Raw genomic sequence first — 18,646 nt, 5'->3', positions numbered from 1 at the left:
AGAGTCAGGACACGACTGAACTTTCTGAACTGGATTGCATCCCCCCAGGCTCCTCTGTCCTTGGGATTTCCCGGGAAATAACACTGGAGTGGGCTGTCATTTCACTCTCCAGGGACTCTTCCCAGCTCAGGGACTGAACCAGCATCTTTTGCATTGGGAGGCAGATTCTTTATCACTGAGTCACCAGGGAAGCCCAATTGCGGAATAAACACATATAAAGCAACAAAACTGTCTCCTTTCTAAAAAAGATGAATGGAAACAAATACCAGAGGAGTAGGTGGCATTGCTAGAAACAGTTCAGTCTCTAAGGGAGGCTTCTACAGTCTGATTTAAAGGGAATCTCACTTATATGCACAGAATTAGAAAAACTAAGCAGAACTGCTTACAAACTGATAAGGCCAACATTAGCACTACCATATTGAAATACAAACACCAACAGAAAAGAACATACTGATTATATTTTAGAAAGACTGGCTGAGAACCTAACAGATCTTCTACTGCTATGGCAACGTAACTAAACTGTAAATACTTGTTTTAGCACCAGTGTAGCATAATGTATAAACAATTTAAAATGTGTGCCATGGAGAAAAACAATTAGTAAACTGATGCATTACCCTTTAATTTATATTGTTTAGCCCACTCATTTTGCTTTGGTTAAGAGCCATTATTAGCAGTAAACTCATGAAATTATGTTTGAATTTCTGAGGCATGCTCTGATTGAACATGTACTTATGTTAGGAAGCAACAGTCAGCCAATACTTTCTCAGATAAACAGTAAAATCAAATATAAGATTTTTATTTTAACCTAGATATAAGTCTTTTATTAAAAGTATAATTGTTAAATAATTCACTGATTGCTTTTCTCACTTTAGACATTAGTCAACATTCACTTTCAGTTAATACACATACAAACAGACATTACGTAAAACGCTTTATGAGAAACAACTAAATTCATTTAACTGGTATTAAACTACAACCAATCAAAAAAAGTTTCAACATTTTAACTCCAATTGTAAAAATAAAAAAAGAATATCACATACAGCCAAAATTACATTATGTACTGCTTTCACACAAAAAATTAAAACAAATAACATAATTACATTATTCTCCACTAATAAATCGTAGACAGATGGGGAGAAGAGGGCAGAATTATCTAATATTTCGCCAAATATTCAAGAGAAATCATCTCTTTTGGACACAACTGTGATTCCTACTCATCTACACATCAATTTGCAAATATCAATTCACATAGCTGCAAATTCATTTTTTGAACCAACTTCCGTCTTCAATAAAGGATAACCAAACTGATTTCTACTTCTGTTGTGCTGGCACACAACTGTGTCATTTAAAAGGAAACAAAGCGACACATTTGATTAGCTATAATTTATTTTAAATGCATCTACTGAAAAGTAAGCAATTTGCATGCTTTATAAGGTAGGTAAGAGTAAAGAATCAATTTCCACACATACAGTACAATTTCACTGAGCTATATATTTGTCTGTTCAATCCAAATGCAGAAAGGAAAGGCATGTAATCTGAACAGACAACTATATTTTTAAGAATTGCTACAGTTGGTCCTGAAGAATATTTATAAGAATGTCACTGCACAGATGTATGTGGACCCAGAGAGTAGTTTCTCCCGGAGGATTTCAAATACTCTACTGAAACTTTAAAATGAAACTAAATTTCTCATAAATAAATCTTAGAAAACTTCGATGTTTCCAGAACTTAATACTTCAAGAATTATTTTAAACTCCCCCAATTTCCTGAAGGGGCTTCCCAGGTGGCTCAGTGGTAAAGAAACCACCTGCTAATGCAGGAGACACGGGTTCGATCCTTGGTCTGGGAAGATTCTCCCATGCCACGGAGCGACTGAGCCCGAGTGCCACAACTGTTGAGCTTGTGCTCTAGAGCCCAGGCAAGAGACACAACTATTGAAACCCACATGCCCTAGGGCCTGTGCTCTGCAACGACAAGCCACTGCAATGAGAAGCCTAAGCAACGCAACAAGAAGAGAGTAGCCCCCATTCGCCGCAACTAGAGAAAAGCCTGCACGGCAACAAAGACCCATCACAGCCAAAAATAAACAATTACAATAAAATTATATGTTAAAAAAGAACTTATTCTCACAGCTAGAATTACAGTCACCAAGGATAAAGGTACTACCTCCCATGTAAAAATTATAAATTCAATGGATCACAGAGCTTTTGTAAAGGGCTTCCTAACTTTTCCTGTTATAGGTATGAGTGAATGAGAAAGGAGGGCAGTTAAGAGATTTATTCGATATTACTTAGCAAGAAAGTGATAGAATTAGGTCCAGAATCTAGTATTCAAGCAAACCCAAACCACCTAAATGAAATTACATATAAACCAGCTAAAGCCAAACAACCAGTTCTTTTAGAAAAGACAGGCCCCTGGCCTTTGATATCCAAACACTTAATCACATTAACATTATCACCAAAGTCTTAAGAAGGCAACTGTTTGATCTAGGAACTGAGAAAGAACAGTCTCTTCCTGGTAGAAAATGTACTAATTAAACACTTAGGCAAGAGTGTAAAAAGGAGAAATTTTTAATGTCCTTCCATTGCTTCCTAAAACAGCAAAGACAGAGCTTCACTTCAGGCAAAATAAGTTTTAAAAACAAATCTAACTCTAAAACAAGCTTCTGAGAACCAAATGATAACATTTTTTAAAGCATCATCCATTGAAGGCATTTGAAAGTTGATTCTTGAGGGAAAGGAATTTTTAGTTTATAAAAATTATTTCCATGCCAAGGAAAAGCTATTACCATATTTAAGAGGCAAAAATCCAGTTTACCATTCACTGAGTAGAAAAGCTAAGCAAAAATTAATAACTTATCTCTAATCAGAAAATTATTTCAAATGGCTTCTGATAGCTGTTGACAGTTGCCAACCTGCATTACAGATCATTCCAGTAAACTGGCTATGAAACAGTGCAATTACCAACGTTAATGATCAGCTGCAGAAATATTCATGGTTCAGAGTGAACTGAAATGCTGGACCTGAAATGAATCTATGCCGAACTTTCCAAACATTCCTAGTGAGTATACAACTCACATCACTTTGCAGGGTTAGGAGACATCTGGGATAATGTAAGATACATAGAATTTTCATTTAAGCACACAAAACATCCATGCCTGAAAATGTGGACAAGTTAACTCTGGCAGAGACAGTGTCTTGTCTTCACTAAATCCTGTTTCCTTCAGAGCACACAGCTTGATTCTAAGGTCCCAAGAGCTGAGAAGCATACACTTGTTGGTATGATTCTTATATGAGTTTTCAGCAGTTTAACCTTGCACTGACTTTTCATCCACATCACAGTAACTCTGTTCCACAGAGTCACTGAGGGCTCCAGGCTTCTGGTCTGTTGTGTCCAGCAATCGGCTAAAGCTTCATCCTCCTCAGCATCCAATCACATGCTCAGGACACAACACAGAGGCCATGGAGAAGAGTTTCACAGGCAAAGTCTTGGAATGACATATGTCATTTCCATCCACACTCCATTCTCTGGAACTCAAAGGCATGATCACACTGAACGGGCAGGGAGGCTGGAAAATGTAGTCCAGCTGTGAGAGCTGTTAACACACAGAAGTTTCCCACATTATTAATACATTATTTATACATTTGGCTTACTGTCAAATTTCATGACTTTGAAATGCTTCAGTTCAGTTGCTCAGTCGTGTCCGACTCTTTGCAACCCCATGAATCACAGCACGCCAGGCCTCCCTGTCCATCACCAACTCCCAGAGTTCACTCAAATTCACGTCCATCGAGTCAGTGATGCCATCCAGCCATCTCATCCTCTGTCGTCCCCTTCTCCTCCCACCCCCAATCCCTCCCACCATCAGAGTCTTTCCCAGTGAGTCAACTCTTCGCATGAGGTGGCCAAAGTATTGGAGTTTCAGCTTCAGCATCAGTCCTTCCAGTGAACACCCAGGACTGATCTCCTTTAGAATGGACTGGTTGGATCTCCTTTCAGTCCAAGGGAAAATGCTTTAGTTAACCATAAAACTTCAGTTTTCCAGTGCCTTTAGTTAGAAATTTAGGGTGAGAGAAAAACAAGTATAGGTAATTTTAAAGCAGATTTCGGTAATTTCCTAAACTTTCACAGAAAACAATTATTTTGGTTCAACTGTCCCTCATCCTTCAAATAATACACTGAAACATTCACTATGAAAACTGTAACATATTTTAATTGGACACATTGAAAAAGGAAACAGCCTGGGCATGAAAAATAAAATCTGATTCATCTACTCAGTCACATTCTTAACAGTATTACAAAGCTACAATTTTACAGCATGATATAAATTCACAGAAAAAACATAAAAAAGTCTATATCACAGAAACTATTGGAAAAAAAATCAGAATATAGCTTTAGTTGTTTCTTTAAATCATAACCTTTGTTCCAAACAAAGGCATGATTTCTCACCAAACAATAAGAACTTTTGTTTATCATTAAGGAGAAATATTTCTATGAATTCACTTACACTTTCATGCTAAATAAGACTACTGTGTAAAACAGTTACAGGAGAAGAAGATAGTTTCAAACTCATTCCCAAATTAGTACTATGTCAGTGATACTCCACACATGTGAACTAACCAACTACAGTCAATGGAAAGCACAGAATACAACTGGTTATTTAAGAAGTCTCAAGTACTTGATTTGGAATTCAGAGAAAATGGGAGGAGAGATTCAATGAACTGAATATTCTCTCTCAAGGTTAGCTTGATACCCTGAGATAAATTATCAAATTTGTGGACTACGACTCAAGCAAAATTAGCTTTATGTTTCTTAAACATCTGACCAATTCTCATCTTTCCAATAAATCATATATCAGGGTATGACTGCATTACAAAAGTGAATGCTACCCCTAGAAAACAAACAAGAAATTTAGTCTCCTGTACCCACTGAAGTTTAAGCGGTATGCTTTAAGTGGTATGCTGAGACAGAGGAGGCATCCACAGCTGTAACCTCCAAACAAAACTATACTGAGACAGACTTCTCTTCGGAATAGGGTCAGACTACTGTTGGAAAGTTTTGCATATAGAGAAACTAAAGAACTGGAAGAGTTTTATCCCATCTCAAAAATATTTCATACATAACCCCTGTGGAAGGTAAAAATATATATATATTTTACCTCATGTTGCCTTAATTAGATAATTTAATTGCTCTCCTCCCCACAAGTAGCAGAGGACACAGAAGAGATCTCAGAGCAAGGAAACAGGGCTGCCATGTACAGCGGCACGAAGTGTGCACTGCACAAGGGCTCTAGGCCAAGAGCTCCCAAGAGAATGCTATCCAGCCTGCACTTGACTTGGGAATACTTGAACCCCAGCACAGTTTGGCTGGAAGGAAGGGATGCCATTTTCTTATTCCCAATGATCCATGTAAAATAGATGTGAAAGGCAAGAAGAAAGATGATCAAGAGCTTGTATGTTTCAAGGAAATGCAGACCTCTGTGATGTCAGGAGTTGGATGTAATGGCAGAACTCCTTAACCCAATATTTATTTCATGCCTTTTTCTATGGAAACTGAATGGTGACCTTGGAAGATGGACGCCCCAAATCAAGACTTTATTCCCTGGCCTCCCCTACACCTATAATATGGAATTATGATATGGTCACCTTCTGATAACATGGTTCACACAGAACTATCCTGCAGCAGCTTCTGGGTTCCTCCACTAAGAGGCAGCTCGTAAATGTCCCTTTGCCTTCTTCTTCCTCCATTTTTCCTTCTTTTTAGGAATATGCATACTACTCTGGCCCACCAAGCAGGGATGAGCTGGAAGAGCCTGGGTCCCTGAACATACAGACCAGACCCTCCCTGAAAAACCAATGCAAAAAGGAAAAAAAACTCAGTTATTATGTTTTTTTGTTAATTGCAGCCAAATTATTATGAGAAGACACTAGAGCTCAGAATACACAAGAGGGGAGAAGAGGGGCCCGAAATACACACCTCTTCCCTCGTCTAGATCCCCACTGAATGCAAACTGCTGCCTGAGGTAGACCTTGACAGTAGTAAACATTTCTTACAATATAAGCATTGGAAAGCATGCGTTGGGAGCAATAATAGGAAGATTTCTAAATCATTGCTTTTGAAAGGTTCTCCATTAATGATTATATACAACTATTGATGGGATCCATAACAAGGACAGAAGTAAGTCATTCTCAAATAATTTGCCTTAAAGATTATATGGTTTATACCATATATACCTAACAAGACACTGCAGATTCTGTTAAGTCTCCCAGAGTTCAATTACTGGCATGAAACTGAACTAGAGTTGACTTTGACTTTCCACGATCATTTCTGAAAATGCACTGCATGTTTTGTTTCCAAGGCGCGCTCTTTCTCTGGGAACTCTGTGAAAATATTTCTTTTAATAATTCCCCTCTTTATCTTTTAAACTACTTCTGAGAAGAAAGAAGGTCACAAATTTTTAATATGATTCTTCTTAAAATCTACAACAAAGGACCAAAATACCAACAGTATTCTCTGGCCAAATTCCTGTTGGCACACCTTCAGAGATAAGACATATATATGCTTTCTGCATGGTTTTAAAAGCATTTCCTATTTACTCAATAATATGTTTGCAATTTTTATCAGGAAGACACAAGATTTCTTCAAGAGAGAAAATAGTTGTTAAGATCAATTTATCTATGTATCACTTTCAAAATCTGATGTAAAAAGATTCATTATGTTTCATCAAACCTCTCACCTATGGTCAAATTCCCAGATTTTAATATGAATTTCAACTGGTCACAACTGTATAATTCTTTGATGCTTAGACTCTCAATTTCTTAACAACTTCGAGTGTAAAATTAGCCTGTTTGTCATCATCAAATCCTCCTTATCTCTTTCCATCAGCATCCAAACACATAGGTATCCTCTAGTATACCTATAATAATTTTTCTGGGCTCCCACCTTATTTCTCTGTTCTACTTCATATAAACATTTCTTGAAAGAATTGCCCATACGCACTATTTCTTTTATTTTCCTATCTAGTGTTTTTCCTTTAACCTTTTTAAATTGGGCTTCTTCTTAATATAATCAACAACTTCCTTGTTCCCAAATCTGATGATCAGTTCTTTCTCCCTATCATAGCTGAACTCTCATTAGCTCTGGACAATTAACCATGTTCTCTATCTTGCAATACTTCCTTTTCTTAGCTTCCATGACACTATCCTCTCCCTGAGTTTCTTGTCTATGTCCCTCATTAGTTTCAACCGCTGAACCCATGTTCTTGCATGACCACTAAATTATGGAATGTTCCAGGGCTCAGTCCGACAATTCTCTCTCCTCTATCTGCATGGACATCATATCATCTATGCCTGAACTTTAAATGTCACCTTTATTTCAGTGAGCCCCAAATCCATCCTTCCTCCCTTGATTCCCCACTTAAAACTCCAGACTAGAAATCTGACTTCATATTGACTATTTCCCACTCCACCCCAAAATCTGTTCCTCCCCAGACTTCTGTATCTTGACCATCTAAATACCTGCTCAGGCCCAAAACTATGGCATCATGATTAACTCCTTTCCTTTCCTCAACCACCCTTTCACATTTGTCTCCTGTACCATAAGTCTTGCAAACGCCACCTTCTGAAGCTGTTCACTTTTCTGCATCTCCTCTTCTCTAACTCCAAGGCAAGCCACCATCATTCTCCCCTTGAATAACTTTAATGCCTCCATCCAGTCTTCCAGCTTCCTCTTTGTTTCTCCAAATAATCCATGATGTGCAGAGAAGTCACAGTGATGTATTTATAAATCATGCAACTTACATATTTACAAATTATGTAACCTTCCCACTTAAAATCCATCAATAGTTAGTTAAAATAAAATTCATATTTTTTTAAATGCCCCACCTGGGGAGTGGGGTTCAGAAGGGGGGTATACATGTATACCCATGGCTGATTTATATCAATGTATAGCAGAGGCTACTGAAATACTGTAAAGTAATTAGTCTCCAATTAAAATTAATTAATTAATTTTAAAAAATGCACCACTGATCTTCTCATATTGACTCTGCTTTTGTTTACTGTTGTTAAGAAAACACCAAGAACAGTAGCTGATACATAGTATCAGCATCACTATTTATTGAATGAAATAATGCATGGAATCAATATTAAGAGCATGCAGGAGAGGCAAGTTCTATCCTTGGGTCAGGAAGATCCCTTGGAGAAGGAAATAGCAAGCCACTCCAGTATTCTTGCCTGGGAAATCCCATGCACAGATGAGCCAGAACCTGGCAGGGTACAGTCCACTGAGTTGCAAGAGTTCAACACAACTCAGCGACTAAACAACAACAAAACATATAGTATGTTTATTCAAACACAATTTACATTCACTACTAGCAAGAAAATTTTACCACATTTCTTTACTCTGAGAATCTTAATGTTATCCAGGCATTAGGCTCTTTTAACATCAAACCATTCGATGAGCAAGTAAAAACAATGATATCCACTACATTGACATAACTATTAAATCAGAATTATCCTACATTATACAATTATCCTCACTTGTAAAGTTCTGTGCCACATCATCTAGTCATCTTCCTTTGTAATTTAACAGAATTCTAGTGGAGTAACAGAATCTTCCTTTCTTCACAGAAGGCTCCAACTTAGCAATTCTCAGCCTCCACGTGAAAGCACAAGAATTTTAGATGATCACTTTGAAGCACAGAAAAATTTTGAAAAGAATTACTCATTCTGACAAAGCATAATAAATATGAGATTCTTGCTACATCATCAGTTTCATCCTTTCACACATGAGACTTCAAGAATAGAATTACAGTTAGAAACCTGGGAACTCAACACTCAAAAAAAAAAAAAAGATCTATTATAATGTTCATCTTTAAAGAACAAGTGAAAAACTCAATTATTCTTGCACACCTCTAGAGAATGAGAAATCAGCTCTACATATCTGTTCTATAAAGACCTAACAGTTACAATTTTCAATTATAAAGAGACATGAGACACTTATATTAGCAAATATAAGTTATAAGGTAAACATACCATGCTGTTGTTGTTCAGTAGCAAAGCTATGTCCAACTCTTTGTGAACCCATGGACTACAGCATGCCAGGCTTCCCTGTCCTTCACTATCTCTCCGAGTTTACTCACACTTACATACACTGAGTTGGTGATGCCATCCAACCATCTCATCCTCTGTCACCCCCTTCTTCTCCTGCCCTCAATCTTTCCCAGTATCATACGTATTACAATGCAAACACTAGGGATTTTATATTTTTTAATTAATATTTACTTATTCCTCCTATTAATATCACCCTTGATAAGGCTGTCCCTGTTGTCATTCAGTCACTAAGTAATGTCCGACTCTTTGCGACCCCATAAATGCAGCACACCAGGCTTCTCGGTCCATCACTATGCCCCTGAGTTTGCTCAAACTCATGTCCTTTGAGTCAGTGAAGTCATCCAACCATCTTATCCTCTGTCACCCCCTTCTCCTCTTGCCCTCAATTTTTCCAGCATCAGGGTCTTTTACAGTGAGTCAGCTCTTCGCATCAGGTGGCCAAAGCTTTTTGGAAAGCCCTTGTTTTTTCTGTGATCCAGCGAATGCTGGCAATTTGATCTCTGGTTCCTCTGCCTTTTCTTAATCCAGCTGGAACATCTGGAAGTTCTCCGTTAACATACTGCTAAAGCCTAGCTTGCATGATTTTGAGCATTATCTTGTTGGCATGTGAAATGAGTGCAATTGCACAATAATTTGAACAGTTTTGGGCATTGCCTTTCTTTGGGATTGGAATAAAAACTGACCTTTTCCACTCCACAGCCTCTGATGAGTTTTCCAAATTTGCTGGCATAATGAGTGTGGGACTTTAACAGCATCATCCTTTAAGATTTGAAATAGTTCAGCTGGAATTCCGTCACCTCTTCTAGCTTTGTTCATAGTGATGCTTCTTAAGGCCCATTTGACTTCACACTCCAGGATGTCTGGCTCTAGGTGAGTGACCACATCATTGTGGTTAAATGGGTCATTAAGAGGTTCTTTTTATACAGTTCTTCTATATTCTTGCCACCTCTTCTTAATCTCTTCTGCTAGGTTCTTGCCATTTTTGTCCTTCATTGTGCCCATCATTGAATGAAATGTTCCTTTGGTATCTCTAATTTTCTTGACGAGATGTCTAGTCTTTCCCATTCTATTCTTTTCCTCTATTTCTTTGCATTGGTCACTTAAGAAGGCTTTCTTATCTCTCCTTGCTATTCTCTGGAATTCTGCATTCAGTTGGGCATATCTTTCTCTTTCTCCTTTGCCTTTGGTTTCTCTTCTTTTCTCAGCTATTTGTAAGGCCCCCTCAAACAACCACTTTGCCTTCTTGCATTTCGTTCTCTTGGGAATGGTTTTGATCACCACCTCCTGTACAATGTAGGAACAGTAGCTTATATGTCCATAGTTCTTCCAGCACTCTATCAGATCTAATCCCTTCAGTCTACTCATCATCTTCACTGTATAATCCAGGTCTTGTTTTTGCTGACTGTGTAGAGCTTCTCCATCTGCAGCTACAAAGAATATAATCAATCTGATTTAGGTTCCCTGGTAGCTCAGCTGGTAAAGAATCCACCTGCAATGTAGGAGACCCTGGTTCAATTCCTGGGTTGGGAAGATCTGCTAGAGAAGGGATAGGCTACCCACTCCAATATTCTTGGGCTTCCCTGGTGGCTCAGCTGCTAAAGAATCTGCCTGCAATGCAAGAGACCTGGGTTTGATCCCTGGGTTGGGAAGATCGCCTGGAGAAGGGAAAGGCTACCACTCCAGTATTCTGGCCTGGAGAATTCCACTGACTATTCCACGGGATCGCAAAGAGTTGGACACGACTGAGTGACTTTCACTTTCACTTTTCATCTGGTGATGTCCATGTGTAAAGGCGTCTCTTGTGTTGTTGGAAGAGGGTGTTTGCTATAACCAGTGTATTCTCTTGGCAAAACTCTGTTATCCTATGTCCTATTTCATTTTGTACTGCAAGATCAAACTTGCCTGTTACTCCACGTATCTCTTGACTTCTACTTTTGCATTCCAGTCCCCTATGATGAAAAGGACATCTTTTTGGTATGTGTTAGTTCTAGACGGTCTTGAAGGTCTTCAGAGTCATTTAACTTCAGCTTCTTTGGCATTAGAGGTTGGGGCATAGACTTGGATTACTGTGATATTGAATGGTTTGCCTTGGAAATGAAGAGAGATCATTCTGCCGTTTTTGAGACTGCAACCGAGTACAGGCTCTTGTTGACTATGAGGGCTACTGCATTTCTTCTAAGGGATTCTTGCCCATAGTAGTAGATATAATGGTCATCTGAATTAAATTTGCCCATTCCCATCCACCTCAGTTCACTGATTCCTAAAATGTGGATTTTCTCTCTTACCATCTCCTGTTTGACCACATCCAATTGACCTTGATTCATAGACTTAACATTCCAAGTTCCTATGCAACATCGGACTTGTTTTTCACCACCAGATACAACCACAACTAGGCATCATTTCCACTTTGGCTCAGCCTCTTCATTCTTTCTGGAGCTATTTCTCTGCTTTATCCCAGTAGAATATCAGGCACCAACCAACCTGGGAGGTTCATCTTTCCGCGTCATACCTTTTTGACTTTTCATACTGTTCATGGGGTTCTCAAGGCAAGAATACTGAAGTGGTTTGCCATTCCCTCCTGTAGTGGACCATGTTTTGTCAGGCCCTAACTAGAGAAGGCAATGGCAAGCCACTCCAGTACTCTTGCCTAGAAAATCCCATGGATGGAGGAGCCTGGTAGGCTCCAGTCTGTGGGGTCGCTAAGGGTCAGATACGACTGAGCGACTTCACTTTCACTTTTCAGTTTCACACATTGGAGAAGGAAATGGCAACCCACTCCAGTGTTCTTGCCTGGAGAATCCCAGGGACGGGGGAGCCTGGTGGGCTTCCATCTGTGGGGTCACACAGAGTCGGACACGACTGAAGTGACTTAGCAGCAGCGGCAGCAACTAGCAGGGACATACCCTTCAGCTGCTCCACGTAGCTGGATGACATGCCTGGTGCCCTGGCTGTACTACTGCTGGTCCTTGATATAGTGGTCTGAATAACTTTAAAAATGAACATTTAAATTTTTGATTAATCATGTTGTCTTTTCCGTACTAAATGACCAATTCTGGTCATCTCTTTGGCAATATTTTATTTTTATAAAAGGTCTTTATGAATACCAGGACACTCTGACCCATACACACCCAAAAATATATGCAGTGTAATTCCTTTTTCTCCCCCAATAAGGGAAAGGAGCTCATGAAAGTATGAGTAAACTCCCAGAAAATTTGTACAAAATATAAGTGAATTCATAGAAATCTGTCCCAAAATATGAAATGCATCCATTATGAATATTTTGGCAGGCTGTGAAAAAGCACTGCCTCCTGCCTACTGCCCTACCACTAAGATTGCATGGAAAGATTATTAAAGAGTGCAAAACCTGTGGGTGCTTTCATGATGACCACGTGAGACATTTTCCTTCTGGTCATCTGGCTGAATTTATGCTATTGTTTGCAATCTTTCCAGGGTACTGAAGTGAGAGGAGGCACTGCCATGGGTCAAAAATTAATATGCTGCTTGGGTTGAGCATGGCTGGGTTTACTGCATATTTCTGTTCTTTGATGAGCTCTTACTAAAATGAGCATAAAGACAGGGAAAAGATGGCATACATTCGCCAGGACAGGAAGCAATGAGAGAGCCACCAATGGAAAAGAGATGTCTAACACTTTAGGAAAAAGAGAAGGGGTTAGAAAAGTGTTCAGTGATTTAACAGAATAGAAAAGCCAGTGGTGGGGCTACCTGCAAGAATGTGTTTCAGGGAGAAGAGAGGCAATTGGCCACCTTAAGAGCCAGGGAGTTCAGGACTTCAGGAGGGCCTGACTGCAGGCCCTGCACAGGGCTCTAGGCCCCGGGCCGCCCAGTTACTATTCACTCACAAGGCCCAGCTGCCTGCAAGCCCTGCTCACTCTTGCCTCAGAGCTTCCGGTAACCTTGCCAGTGATTTAACTTCCCAGAGTGCATTTCCTCAGTTGAGAAAAGGAAATGTTTATTTGTTTTCTATTGCTGCTCTAACCAATTACCACAAACTCCACGGCTTAAATCGATACAAATTATCTTGCAGCTTGGAGGTCACAATTCCAAAATTGGTTTGACCAGGCCCAAATCAAGTTGTAGGACCATGTCCCACACCCCAAGTTGTCGGCTGTTCAGTTGCTAAGTCGTGTCCAGCTCTTTGCAACCTCATAGCAGCATGACAGGCTTCACAGTCCCTCACCATCTCCTGGAGTTTGCTCAATCTCAGGTCCATTGAGTCTATGGTGCCATCCAACCATCTCATCCTCTGTCACCCCCTTCTCCTCCTGTCCTCAGTCTTTCCCAGCATCAGGGTCTTTTAGAGTGACTCGGCTCTTCGTATCAGGTGGCCAAATATTGGGAGCTTCAGCTTCAGCATCAGTCTTTCCAATGAATAATCAGGGTTGATTTCCTTTAGGATTGACTGGTTTGGTCTCCATGCTGTCCAAGGGACTCTCAAGAGTCTTCTCCAGGACCACAGTTTGAAAGCATCAGTTCTTTCGTGCTCAGCCTTCTTTATGGACCAACCCCCAAGGAATGAGCGGAAAATCCATTTCAGGCATTTCCAGCTTCAAGCACCTGCCTACGACACTCCTCAGCTCCTGTTGCTTTCTTCCCTCCTTCTTCTCAGCCAACAGCACAGAGTCTCCAATCTATGACTGCAACCCTCTGCCGTTCGCATTACGTTTCCCACTCTGACTCTCCCACCTCTAAGGATCCCTGTAATTACACTGGGCTTGCTATGATAATCCAGGATGATCTCCTCATAATAAAATCTTAACTTAATCCCAACTGCAAATTCCTCCGTGCCAGGCAACAGAACATGTTCACAGGCTCTGGGATTAGAAAGTGAACACTGTGGTGCCATTATTCTGTCTCCCACATCAGCTTGTCATACTATTAAAAAGATGGTGTGGTATTATGCAAATAATAATAATAGCTGCAGTTTATTGATCATTCTGTACATGCCAAGCCCTCTTCTAAATCCCTTAGAGATTTAACTCACTGAAACCTCATAGCAGCCCTATGACATACAGACTATCATCCCCACTTTACAGAAGGAAAACACACCACAGTTCCTATGCCTAAACTCACACAGCAAGTATCTGACAGAAGGGGATTAAAAATCTCACCTTCACTCCTTAGCCACCACCCAGTAAACATGGGTAAATTTTAGTTATTATTATTCTATCTCTGCATTGAGTATCTTATATAAATCTCATGCTGTGAACGTAAAAACATGATCAAGTTCAATATCAGCATTTAGAACTTTTTAAAATTAAGGACACTTTAAGTGTCTCCCACTTTCCTACTTTAAATATTCCTTATACCAAAATACCTTTCTTCTCCTCCCTACAGATCTGTATTTGGTTCTCATCTTATATGTTCCCACAGCTCCTTGTACTCGTCTGTACTGTCACTTACAATATTAGAATGAATGGTAATGTCTGACTCTTTATCTGTCCCCCGACCTTTGAGTGTCATGAGGACAGGGATTTTTCTATACTCAGGGTGGCCTGTAGAGTCTGGTCCTCAGTGCTTACTGAATGAATGAGTGCAGTAGGAATAAAATGTGGTAATTTAAAAACCTGAATCGGTTGTTTTGCCAAGAATTGTTACCAACTGCTACTATTTTGTACATTTCTTAGAATAAAATATCTCTTATATTAACATAAAATCAATATGAAGTTGAATAGACTCTAAAATATTACTGCCTCTTTTGTTTCTGCAGTCAACAATACAGTAATTAAAGCAAGAAAAACATGGTCATTCTGTAGTTTTATAGGTGCTTTACAAAAAACAGCATATATTCACTATGGGGAAATAGGAAACCTTTTCCAAAAGCTTTTTTTTTTTCTTAAATAAAATGCCATATATCTATTTAGAAATATACAGCTCTGGGAGTTTGGGACTGGCGTGTACACACTTCTACATTTAAAACAGATGACCAACAAGGACCCACTTATAGCACAGGAACTCTTCTCAATATTCTGTAATAACCTAAATGAGAAAAAATTTGAACAAGAATAGATGCATGTATCAATATATGTATAACTGAATCACTCTGCTCTACACCTGAAACTAGCAAAATATTGTTAACCAACTACACTCTAATATAAAGTAAAATTTTTAAATTTAGAAAATTTTTAAAATAATAATAAGTAAATAAATACACAGCTCTGGGGTAAGTCTACAAAATGGTAACCAGGGACCAGAAGTCAGTACATTCTGTTTGTTCTCATTATTTTGGACATAATAGCCGTTCTGCTTTGTATTCTATCTCAAACCATCTTGAATAAAGCAAAGTTTAATAAAACTTTAAATTGATGAGAAAATCATACTGCAGAGGGGAGGGGGAGGTGGGCAAGAGGGTAAGGCACATGATTGGATTAAATTAACTCCCTCTCACACCTGACCTGGAGAGAAGGTCGCTCATTTTCACTAAGGGTGATTTCTTGAAGAAAATTGGTTTTCTCTTTGCCTAGAAAAAGGTAGGAATGGATGTCTGATAGATAATAATGTTTGAAACTTGGGAAATGAACGGTGTCATAGAGTTAACTCTACAATAGGCCAGATTACCAAGCTCTGAGGAGGCAGGATGAAGGAGGAAGATTTTGTTTACCAGAAGAGGAATCAAAATATCATTTTACAGATGACCAGTAACAAGAAATCATTCAATTTCTAAAACCATTCACTTTCTAAAAAGTAGTTAAACATACTACTACAAGCTGAGGCTAGGACAGCATTCAAATATACCTGCGTGCATACACACACATATATATGCATACCTACACACCTTTCATCTATCAATTAAAATGAGGATCAAGATATTTTAGACAGGCCCATCTCTGTGTGTGTGAGTACACAACATACAGACAGAAACAGAGATAGAGACAGAGATAAATACACAAAGGCTAGGCTAAGTCATGCAACCTCATTGATCCAGAATTTTCAGATGCAATCATTTTTAATCAGATATGGACCTTGCAGACATGGAAACAAAATCATGTTCTTTTTCAAAAGTCAACAGCAGAGTTACATTACTAAATCTGTTACACTTAAATATTGACACTTTAAAAAGGGCAAATGGAATTCAAGAAAATCCATACCATGAAGGAGCAGACACACACACGCGCGCGCGCACACACGCAAGTTGTTCTGCATCTTTCTCTAAAAGGTTGCTATGAGAACGAAGATACAGAAATGAGAATTAGTAGGACTCAGTGAGACTGGGTACCATTGAGTGTTAGATTCATTCTAATCTATGAATCTTCCAAATAGAAGCATTTCCTTTATAAAAGGATAAAATAAGTGAGTACTTCTCTATTACTATTGCTGATAAAGTTTTAAGGCAACACCAACCACTGCCTCATAAATGAGCTCAGTATAAAGATAGAAATAGTAGAAGACAAAATCTAAACAAAGATCCACAAAATTACCAGAAAAACTCAATTTATACCTCAGGTTGAATGAGACAGGCAAATCAATACGAAGGGTACATATGAGTATAATAAGCTGGTGGAAGGCACTCACTTTATCACCTTTAGATAATCAAGAAAGGACTACTCCAGGAGTAACAATGTAATAAAATTAAAACACAGTAGTTAACCCCAGAAAACTATTAACGTGAATTTTCTCTTGTCATTTTTTTTTCCGGCCAAAGTTAACACAAAACTTCTCTCTCCTGAAGGGTCATTAAATTTACTTCAAAAACACCTCTGAACATATATTCTTATTATCATTTATTCTCTCTTCTTTCTCCATTTCCCTTTCCTCTTGCATTCATACTTACCAATCCATTGACCCATCTTTGATTCTTAGGCTCTGAACTCTCTCACTCTTTCTTCATGGCTCTAGGCCTTTCCCTCTGTCTTACTTTTCTCTTCATTTTATGTTTTGCAACAACAGCACGTTTTAATGACACTGGGTATTTTTGGGGGGAGGGAGAAGTAAATTTCTGGATGAAACCTAAAATCAAACAGTCCTCTAAACAGTGTGGCTACTGCACTCCAGAGTTTCATTGATTATTGTCTTATGTTTACATATGTCATTACTATATTTCACCCAGTGCCTTTGCAGTGAACGATCACTAGACATTTTAGAAAAACCTCCAACATGAATGTAGGAGAACAAAACAAACAGAAAAGGAACCTTGGAGAAAACAGAAACGATGAAGGAAGTAGAATAAAATTAAATTGCTACAGAGAAACACAGCCAGAAGATATTAAGTACATAAAATAAAACAAAACATTTTAAGAAAGTATTTTCAAAAGGAAAAAATTAGGAAAAATTGAGAGTTAAGAAACAGCCTTGGAAATATATTGAATTAAAAATTCAACAAAAAGGTTGAAAGATAAAATTGAATAAATATTGAAAAAGCAGAATAAAGAGATAAAGACATGGAAAATATGAAAATAAAGATAAGAAACACAGAGGATCATTTTAGGAAGTTCAACAGTAGACTCAAAAAAAAAAAAAGAGGTAAAGAAATATTATCAAATATATAGTGCAAGAAAATTTCATAGGACAGGAGTTTCTATACCAGAAGACCTTCCTGTGAATGCCAAGTCTAACAGACTTTCTTAGAAAGTCTATTCTAAACCACATTATCTTGAAAGTTCTAAAATCAGGCTTCCAATGAGATACAAAGGCAGGTTAAGTATATATGAATCAGCAAGGTACTGGATTACTCAACAGCACTGGATACTAGAAGACAGTAGGGCAATGTCTTCAAAATTATGAGGGACAATGAGTTCTAGCCCAGATTTTCATACTTTCTCAAGTTGTCAATTAAAATGATCAAATCAAAATACTTTAGAATTCTCAGAATTTTAAAAGAAAGGGCTTTTAACACAACTTTTCTTTGGCAGCTAAAAGAGTATGTTTTCCAACAAAAAAAGAAAAAGCATGGCAAAAGAAAAAGAAAAGGATATAACAATGCTATGTTGAAGGATAACACATGTGCATTAGATCTATAGACAAAATGGGTTAGACTCAAGAAAGCAAAAACAAAAAACACTCAGGGAAGGTTGCCAGGAGTGGAGAGAGATGAGTCACTGATAATTTATTTGACGTGTTTGACCACTTGGAAAATTATTGAGGGCCATGACAAATGTTCTGAAATAACTGAGAAAAAATAGATACATAGTCAAATAAAAGCTAATGAAAAAATTCACAGGCAATTTTTTTTTTCCCCACAGGCAATTTTTAACTCAAGGAAAAATAAAAAGTTGTATAAGAAAAAATATAATACAGTGATATAGTCAATGTAAATGTAATGTTGATTTAGTGATGCAGCCAAAAACGCATCAGTGCAAGACAGGATAAATACTAATATAACAGGCATTCGACAGAAACTGTCTAAAATTGGCAAACTAGTAAAGACCAGTAAAGCATTCTAAAATACAGTGAGTACAGTTGATATATTTTTGTACGTAGGCATGTGCTGGGAAGATCCCCTGGAGAAGGGAAAGGCTACCCACCACTCCAGTATTCTGGCCTGGAGAATTCCATGGACTGTATAGTCAATGGGGTGGCAA

The 18,646-nt window shown here is 38.4% G+C and overlaps 1 protein-coding gene across 3 annotated transcripts in view; it reads right to left on the bottom strand.

The window, feature by feature from the left end:
• The window catches only part of PARP8 (poly(ADP-ribose) polymerase family member 8), a 197,190-nt gene that overhangs the window by 127,674 nt on the left and 50,870 nt on the right, over positions 1–18,646 (bottom strand). The gene's annotated exons all lie outside the window — the stretch shown is intronic.

Source organism: Moschus berezovskii, chromosome 18 (assembly GCF_049115385.1).
Source record: "Moschus berezovskii isolate FMDL1 chromosome 18, NW_MosBer_1.0, whole genome shotgun sequence".
In the NCBI taxonomy this organism is placed as follows: Eukaryota; Metazoa; Chordata; class Mammalia; order Artiodactyla; family Moschidae; genus Moschus; species Moschus berezovskii.
Note: the sequence above shows the minus strand (reverse complement) of the source record. Positions and strands in the feature narration are given on the sequence as shown.